The 9,893-nt window shown below is 41.2% G+C and overlaps 1 protein-coding gene across 1 annotated transcript in view; it reads left to right on the top strand.

Annotated features, from left to right (window-relative positions):
- The first annotated feature begins 8,859 nt into the window (after positions 1 to 8,859).
- The window catches only part of LOC111966374 (E3 ubiquitin-protein ligase RNF182-like), a 33,162-nt gene continuing 32,128 nt past the window's right edge, over positions 8,860 to 9,893 (top strand). The window contains exon 1 of the mRNA XM_023991001.2: positions 8,860 to 9,017. The gene's annotated coding sequence lies outside the window, so the exon portion shown is untranslated. The remainder of the gene's footprint in view (positions 9,018 to 9,893) is intronic.

The raw sequence follows: 9,893 nt of genomic DNA, 5'->3' as shown, positions 1-9,893 counted from the left end.
ACGTATGACAAGTTAATAAACTGAGATACATCCCACTTTAAACGTGGCCAGAAAAAATAACGACGTATGCGATCATACGTTTTACGAACACCCATATGACCTGCCACATCACCATGTGAAGTTTGCAACACTTTATTTCGCAAGGTAGTAGGTACAACTATTTGAAAGACTGGTTCTCCTAGACCCTGATCATAGTGTGGAAYCCATTTCCTGACCAACAGCCCATCAAGAAGAARATAACACTGAGCACTATTCCTCACCACTGRATCAGGAACMACTTTATCAAACAGATCAGCCAAAGTAGTATCGGCCTTTTGCTCAGCCATCAATGAATCTCTAGAACTAGTCAACTGTTCTGTCTGGAGTTTGACTGGCAACTCAAGACTTTCTGGCTTACTCTCAATCTCCTTACGAGAGGCTGCGCGGGTAACCGCACARACTGGAAATAYCTCAGGAGACACMCARTTTTGATCCGGAGATTCCCTTGCAGGGGACACTGAAGGTTGCTTCTTACAGATGTTTAGTTTGCCATCTGCCCACACCTTACTACCTGCCAAGTCATAACCCAAAATCATGTGGACTCCCTCTACTGGCAACTGGGGTCTAACCCCAACATCTACATCACCCTCCACTAGACCACATTTTAGGGTAACTTCATGTAAAGGACAAGAGAATGGAACTAAACCCATACCACATACCATTACACAACGACCAGTATCAGACTCTTTAGAGAACGGCAAAACAGATTCCAGAATAAAAGAATCTAAAGCTCCAGTGTCTCTTAAGATTTTGATTGAAACATTTGTTGCCATCTACCAGGGACACTACACCATCTGAAATAAAGGCTGAAAAATCAGTGGGAAGACTGAGAATCAAACTCAACTAGTGGCTGACACAGCTCACCCTGGTGGTCAGAGGCTGTAACAGGAGCTGCCATCACAGCAGGTTTAACCTGTCTGGCTCCGGAGTTCCGCTAGCGGAACGTTTCATAAAAATTGGCGAAATGACATTATAAATATTTAACTTCAATTAAATCAGAAGTGTTATACACCAAATCAAAGCTATACCTCTTGTTAATCTAGCCACCATGTCCGATTTCGAAAAGCTTCACTGCAAAAGCGATTATCGATCAGTAAACACATTAGGTACAGTTACAGCAAAGTAGATTAGTCACGAAAGTCAGAAACTGCAATAATATTCATCAATTACCTTAGGAAATTCTCTTCTTTTGGCAATCCTAAAGGTCACGACGAAACAATVAAGTGGCGTTTTGTTCGATATAATCCATTTTTATAGCCTAACACGAAACATTTTGTAAACGGCTTGTGTGGAAAATTCAGCGTCCTTCAACTTTGGACGTAACATTCATTGTAATTACTCACTCTAAACGGACGTTTATCCAGTCATGTTCGGTTTCATTACAATCCTCTGTGAGTAAAACAACCAAACATCATGGTTCTTTTCCCGGGACATATTGACCGAAAGGAACTGATTTGAACACACCAAACAACGCCCTCATTACGCGCCAATCAAATGACCTGTCCTTCGTTGATTGACTGTATTTCGGACCAATGACCACTGATCTTCTTGAAATCTAGCTGGATAGATAGCCAATGAACTGAGGTAAATGGGAACATGTAATGGTTCGACCCGGGAAGAATATCCTTTGTCCTAAACTCATGCGTACACACAGCCATTCGCCATTGAAAATTCTACAAGCAGCAGCCATGCCGTTTACGCACCGCAACAGTTTATTTTAGAGCATTTTCAAGACATAATAATGGCAAATAAATCAGTCAAATCGAAGACGAAGACCAAGTACACGGACCTACACGATATAATTGACGAAATAGATAGAGATAGTGGAAGTGAACACCAAAATGAATCTAGTGAGTCTAATCAATCTTTTGATTCTGAATTTGAGGAGATGTTCCTCTACGGGGAAGACGCAGTTTTGGATCGGTAAGTAACGTTGTTTGAAATTAATAATATCAAATATTATTCATTTGAGTTGTTTGAGATATTTGTATTTTATTTGCCTTATATAAAAATAGGACTAGGACATGAAATATAAAGTACWCAAGTATATTGAAATGTAGAAAGTACATATTGCTCTACATTGTGGGTGTATGTCTGTGTGTCTATAATATGTGTCTGTGTGTCTTTATAATTATTACCTAATTGTTTACATGTATTTTATATCTAAAATGGAATGGACAACCTCACCATAGGCATATTGTGTATATTAATATGTGTTGTGTGATCTTTATTTTTTAATTTTTATTGAATTTTTCAAATACATATTTTTTGGGTATGTTAAATAATTGTTTTGTATATAGTTATTTGTATCATTGTACCAATTCGGCCACTTGGTACATTTGGAAACTTGTGGGGACACCTCGTTTGACTGCATGCTCAAGTGGCATGTATCACTCATTCCTGAAGGTATCCATCTGAAACTTTGGTTAAAATACTGTTGCCTACTTATGTTCTGATTTGAAATGATCCCAGTATCATACTGAAATGTTTGGCCTTTCTTGTTGATTTTTAAGATGCAACAGTAAAAGAACAAAAAACATCTGTGATTTCCTTGTATTTTCTCTCTACCAGATCTATTGTGTTATATTCTCCTACTTCAATTCACATTTACACAAACTTCAGAATGTTTCCTTTCAAATGATACCAAGAATATGCATATCCTTCCTTCTAGGCCTGAGCTACAAGCAGTTAGATTAGGGTATGTTTTCAGGCGGAAATTGAGAAAAGGGGGGTGTCCCAAATCAGGTTATTAACTTGACCCTGAACTGTTTTGAAATTAAGCAGAGGACAATCTTTCTTCCAATGTCCTTCAACTAAACAGTAGCGACAGGTATTAGCATTAACTGGTGCTTTAAGTCCTCCAGACCCAAACTTCTGCTGAGGCCTTTGGAAAGAAGCTCCAAAAAAAGGTGACCTACTATTCCTAGGAGTAAAGTWATTTTTATGGTACATGTCACTGTTTGACTCAAAATGGCTTTTATGTGTTAGCCTGTACTCATCTGCAAGGATTGCTGCATCACTTGGAGACTTAACTTTACGTTCATTCATGTATGTAGCAACCTGGTCAGACACAGAATTTTTGAACTGTTCTAACACAATCAAATTAGACAGACCCTCAAAAGTACTAACTTCAGAAGCTGTACACCAACAATTAAATGCAGAAGTCAAATCACGAACAAACTCAGAATAGGTTTGTGAATCTAACTTTTTCCTGTAACGAAAACGTTGACGATATGCCTCTGGCACAAGCTCGTAGACCTTCAGAACTGCTGATTTAACTTTAGCAAAAACTTCACTATCAGCTACACTCAGTGCTGCAAAAGCCTCACGTGCTTTACCTGTAAGTACACATTGCAACAACATAGTCATGTCCAAATCTGACCAAGCTCTAGCTTCCGCAATACGCTCAAATAAAGCGAAGTATGTGTCTGGATCTGACTCATCAAATTTAGGCAACAAACGAAGATTCTGTGAAACATCAAACTGTGGTAGTCCTTCTGGTCTATTAGCATTTCTCAATCGCTCTATCTCTAACTGCATTTGCAACAGCTCTCTGCTGCTCAAAAGTTAATGAAGGGCTAGACTGAAAACTTGCACCCTCACTACTAGCAGACTGACCGCCAAAAACACCCATTTTCCTAAGACCCTGCTTTAATCTAGTTAACAGTCTCTTTAATTTTTTTAGCAACAATCTCAATCTGATAATGTTCAGCAATTTCAAATAACTGCTCCTTAGTACACAACTCTAAGGCTACCTCTGAAGGAGCTTGAACAAAACTACTCAAAATGGAAGACATTTGTCAAACAATACAACTATTACAAATGCTAAAAAAACACACAACTCACCTGCTCTCAGTCTGGGTTCAAGGACAGGAGCCACACCCCACTATCCTCAAAAAACAACTAACTAACTGGCCCTGGTCTTCGTGCAGTCACATGTGGTGGGGTTATGCACACAAAACCAGTGGAGTGGAAAAGACAACCAGAAACTGGCGGCCCTCCCATAACCACGGAGGTGCTCCCGAGCCGATGTAGGGAAAAAGGGAAAGGGATGCTCTACCCACGTTCACTGCCACCTAAAGCAAAAACACCATAAGCCTCCTATTGACACTCGCTGATAAGCCTAAACAGGAGAGGACTCCCACCTGAACAAAACCCAGAGTGAATTGCTTAGCTACCAAGCTAACTGAACCAAAAGAACACATGGCTCTCAACGCTCTCTTCAACAAAATTGGCCCAACCAAAACATCCCCTCTGCCAATTTTTTGTGTTTCTGAACTAAACTAACCCAAGTTAACTACTATCCCGAATGAGTCCCCACTTGTCACAAGCCAGCTCATAGCCTGTGACAATGAGGGGACACGAACAACAGGTATAGGCCAATTAAAAATGTTCTTTATTATAAACCAAACTATTAACTAAGAAAAAGGAATGAGGTGTGGAAGTATCATAATGGAAGGTGTATGTAAAGTGCATGGATGCGTGAATCTGTGTATGTGAATATGACTGAGTGAAAACTATGCAAAACTACAAAAGAACAAACAAAACAGGATCATACCTGGAGGAGCAGAGGGAGAGAGAGAGGTGATTAGTGAAACAGTTTATAAATACCCTGAGCCCAGGTGACTCCAATCACTAACGACCCTCCTCTGCTTGCAGGAGGAACCGCCCCCTGCACTGCAGAGGAGGAGCCGTGACATCATAGATTTATCAGTGGTGACAGTGTTTCCTAGCCTCAGTGCAGTGGGCAGTTGGGAGGAGGTGCTCTTATTCTCCATGGACTTTACAGTGTCCCAAAACTTTTTGGAATTAGTGCTACAGGATGCAAATTTCTGTTTGTAAAAGCTAGCCTTAGCTTTCCTAACTGACTGTGTATATTGGTTCCTGACTTCCCTGAAAGTTGCATATCGCCAGGGCTGTTCAATGTTAATGTAGTACACCACAGGATGTTTTTGTGCTGGTCAAGGGCAGTCAAGTCTGGAGTGAACCAAGGGCTATATCTGTATCGGTACTTAGTTCAGTATTCAACACCATAGTACCCTCCAAGCTCATCATTAAGCTTGGGGCCCTGGGTCTGAACTCCGACCTGTGCAACTGGGTCCTGTACTTCCTGACGGGCCGCGCCCAGGTGGTGAAGGTAGGAAACAACACCTCCACTTCGCTGATCCTCAACACAGGGGCCCCACAAGGGTGCATGCTCAGCCCCCTTGTACTCCCTGTTCACCCATGGCTGCGTGGCCACGCATGCCTCCAACTCAATCATCCAGTTTGCAGACGACACAACAGTAGTAGGCTTGATCACCAACAGAGAGGAGGTGAGGGCACTGGGAGTGTGGTGCCAGGATAATAACCTCTCCCTCAACGTCAACAAAACAAACGAGCTGATCGTGGACTTCAGGAGACAGCAGAGGTAGCACCCCCCTATCCACATTGACTGGACCGCAGTGGAGAAGTTGGAAAGCTTCAAGTTCCTTGGTGTACACATCACTGACAAACTGAAATGGTCCACCCACACAAACAGTGTGGTGAAGAAGGCGCGACAGAGTCTCTTCAACCTCAGGAGGCTGAAGAAATTTGTCTTGGCATCTATTACCCTCACAAACTTTTACAGATGCACAATTGAGAGCATCCTGTCGGGCTGTATCATCGCTTGGTATAGCAAATGCACCGCCCACAACTGTAGGGCTCTCCAGAGGAAGGTACGGTCTGCCCAACACATCACCGGGGGCACTACCGGCACTATCTGCCCTCCAGAACACCTACAGCACCCGATGTCACAGGAAGGCCAAAAAGATCATCAAGGACAACAACCACCGGAGCCATTGCCTGTTCAACCCGTTATCTTCCAGAAGGCAAGGTCAGTACAGGTGCATCAAAGCTGGGACCGAGAGACTGAAAAACAGCTATCTCAAGGCCATCAGACTGTTAAATAGCCATCACTTGCACCTTAGATGCTGCTGCCCTATATACATATACTTGAAATCACTGGCCACTTGAATATTGGAATACTAGTCACTTTAATAATGTTTACATATTTTGCTTTACTCATCTCATATTTAAGTATGTACTGTATTCTATTGTATTCTACTGAATTTTTGTCTATGCCGCCCCAACATTGCTGGTCCAAATATTTATATATTCTTAATTCCATTCCTTTACTTTACATTTTTGTGTATTGTTGTGAATTGTGTGGCGGATGAATCAGAATTAGTTGGGTAACATAGATAAATAAGATGTTTTATTTATATAATATGCTTATGTGAGATACTTGTCATTAGAATGTATCCTTTTGGACTATAGTGTTGGCAGTTGCACTTTTCCCTCAGCTAGGGCTCAGTCACTTGGGGTCCAGAGAGGGTAGAGGTCAGGCTTGTCTTTCACATGTCCCTGGTGTTATGCAGAATATCAGAAAGGGAAGAGAACAGAATGGAACATTGTCTTCATATGTGAATGTGTCTTTACCTATTCTTAAACCATGTGAAGGGATGCCGTGATTAATGGGGAACCAATTACTTGTCTCCACAATGTCTGTGCGCCAGTCACTCCCTCCTTTTCCCATTGGGGGGAGGTGTATGGCAGTGTCTGGAAACATTGTAGGTCCTCTCTCATCTTACACTTATCCTGGGATAGTGTATGACCTAAAGGCTCACTCCCCACAGGGAGCTTGTCCAGGAGTGGGGTCAAGAGGGGTTTACTTGAGATGGGAGTATCTAGAGTTGACAATTGAGTTATGCCTTGGATGAGGTAATGTTTTTGGACTATGAAGTACCAGGAACGAGATTATAACCTCGTTTTAGAGACCAAACTGAGCGATAATTTATAGCGAATGCCAGCAAGATAATCTTCAATGATATTGAGTTTTATATTGTTTTACAAATGATACTCCTTTCTCAAGTAAAAGTCCCTTTGTGAAGAGTTCGTAAGATCTGTGGTTCATCATGTAAATTGAGAGGGGTGTATCTTGGCCATAAAAGATCTTTGTATTCTTCTGTAGTCACTCTCAAAATTAATTAGTGAATTGTTGAAAGTCAAAGGCTAAAGCTTAAAGCTCATTAAAGATGTAGTTTAAGTATAACTCTGACTGTGTGTGAAGTTTGTCTCTCTCTTTTGTCATTTGGTAATACTGGGATAAGCCACCACAATTGTTAGATATTACTTGTTAGATTTTACTGCACTGTTGGAGCAAGAAACACAAGCATTTCTCTACACCCGCAATAACATCTGCTAAACGTGTATGTGACCAATAAAATTTGATTTGATTTGAGACGGGACAGTGCATCCACCAACAAGTGCTCGGAGCAGGTGCACTTTACAGTTCAAGAACAAGCAAACATATAACCCCTGGCTTGTCATGCAGAATTCAACATGCAAAAAGGTAGGGAGCTTGGGTCTAGAAACAACGGGAGGTATCAAAAGTGTGGGTGGAATGTACAGTAACGTTTCTTTTACCTAGGCAAGTCAGTTAAGAACAAATTCTTATTTTCAATGACAGCCTAGGAACAGTGGGTTAACTGCCTTGGTCAGGGGCAGAACAACAGATTTTTACCTTGTCAGCTCAGGGATTTGATCTTGCAACCTTTTGGTTGCTAGTCCAACACTCTAACCCCTAGGATACCTGCCGCCCCATCCTCCACCTCCGACATAAAAAAATGAAGAGCTCTCTTCCGAACACCCTTAGGAGACTAAACGTCACAGCCACAAGCCCATTCATGGCTATGAGCAAGAAAGTGACTGTCATGAGTTAAATGGACTTGGCATGGGAAGAGTCATTGTGGGAGGTTTTGAAAACCTATGTAGTGTGAAGTTAATCGGAATATGTGCCTCATATTATCACATAGGCAGGACGCCTATATATTATCATATGTGTGTGCTGGTGTAGCCTACATTTATTTATTTTATTTGAAGTTATATTCCAATGTTGTGATATTTGTTCTACTGCTACATTGATGTCTTGAAAATGATATGCAATTCGGGTCTTGTAAGCACCACAGCTGAGTATGTGTGCATTGGCAAATGGAGGGTGTTCTGCAGTGGCATCTGAAATTGTTGCTGTACACTAGTGTCTAGAAAATTAAGCTATGAAAAATTTGGACTTGTGTAAGCCCCGCAGCTACACTCAAGTATGTGGGCATGCTGCAGTGTTGTCTAAAGTGTTTGAATGAATCAGCACCTTGGAGAGTGCCGTCCATTTCACCACCATAGACAGTAGACTAGTCGTCTAGTCTGCTGCGCTGCTACATTGTGTTTGGGAACCCCCCCCCCTCCCGTTTTACAAATGATGCACTGGTCGTTAGAGAGTTGGGTACTACCAACGTATATCCAGGGGGCATAAGAGGAGATATGTGACTCAAACAGTCACGTGTAATTTTACTGAGGTCATGACTCATAAATTGTATAGAAATGCAGTAAATGAGCTTCGACTTCCAATTTTTTTTCCAACTTTCAAAAATGAAATTTTGGTGAGGTCTGAAACTCTAACCCTGGTTACTGCCCTGTGTAGGCTATTGGTGTACAGGCTTATTATTCAATATACATATCCTGGACAAAAACAAATTGTGATATGAGCATTTAAATTGCAAACAAAACATTTATTTTCATGCAGAGATTTATACAGCCTACCACTGATTGACAGTGAAATTGAATGGTTCTGCCACAGGTTCTGCTGTCTCTAGCCATAACAGACCAGAGCCACGCTTTACCATTGAGTCTTGCGCAGCTCAGCTGCATGCAGCTTGCACTTGGTGTTGTTGCCACAGCAACCACTGAAGATAAATCTGTGCAGGTCTTGATGCTACGGTGCTCGCGCTACCGCATTGAAGGGGAGATAGCAGTCCGACATGGGCAGATGGGACCTCAAGATCCACAGTGACTCACCGACAGGGCGCGACACTAGATAACAAGGGAAGAAGAAATGTGATGGCGATAAGCCTCGGTTACCTTGGACCTTGACGGGAAGACACTGGGAAGACTGTCATATGGTGAGCCAGGTTTTTCGTCCTACACTTTCCTATCAAAGGCGAGTGCACATAACTGCGGTGATATGTGATTGTTGGATTAGTCTAATGTATGCTACTGAATGTAAATGAGGCTTGTTGCAACTGGGTTATATTCAATTTCAATATGCATAACAAATTGTCACACCTAGTAGTATAGGCCTATGTTCTATCTAACAAATACATGTACATTTTCTATTATAGTGCTATAGGTTATTATACATGAGTATAGGTTGCATAATATATGTCATTTAGCAGATGCTTTTATCCAGTGACTTAAAGTCATATGTGCATACATTTTACAAAGGGTGTTCACAGGAATCGAACCCACTACCCTAAAGTTACTAGCACCATGCTATACCAACTGAGCTACAAAGGACCACTATGTGAATGATATTAAGATTGTATTCAAACAAGGCTTTTCAAATACAGCCTACTCCAAATATACAGGGCTGCCATTTGTTTTTCTTGTTGGGAATTATAATGCATTAATTTATGCAACACAACAGGCTAATACCCAGCCACAGCAACAACAACTTCTGTAAAACATGTTTATGCTGAAATAAATATGTAGCCTATCAATAGGTTAGAATCAGTCTGGTCAGTTTAGTTGCCAAAACTAAATATGGGGTCCATTTTAAAAGGCGTTTTAAAATCTCCTGAAGTGACTATAGTGAAATTATATTGCAACAGGAGTTCCAGAAGCTTGCTTCTGATCAAAACTGGGTGTCGGATTGTACAATTTTGACAGACATGCCCACCTAATTAGAATAGGCTATTGTTTTAAATCTTCATAAGCCTTCATTGGACATGTTTTCAATCACAAAGTAGTAGTTTCAGTAGTGCCTAAATTGTTTTAAC

Source organism: Salvelinus sp. IW2-2015, linkage group LG1 (assembly GCF_002910315.2).
Source record: "Salvelinus sp. IW2-2015 linkage group LG1, ASM291031v2, whole genome shotgun sequence".
NCBI classification, from domain to species: domain Eukaryota; kingdom Metazoa; phylum Chordata; class Actinopteri; order Salmoniformes; family Salmonidae; genus Salvelinus; species Salvelinus sp. IW2-2015.
Note: the sequence above shows the minus strand (reverse complement) of the source record. Positions and strands in the feature narration are given on the sequence as shown.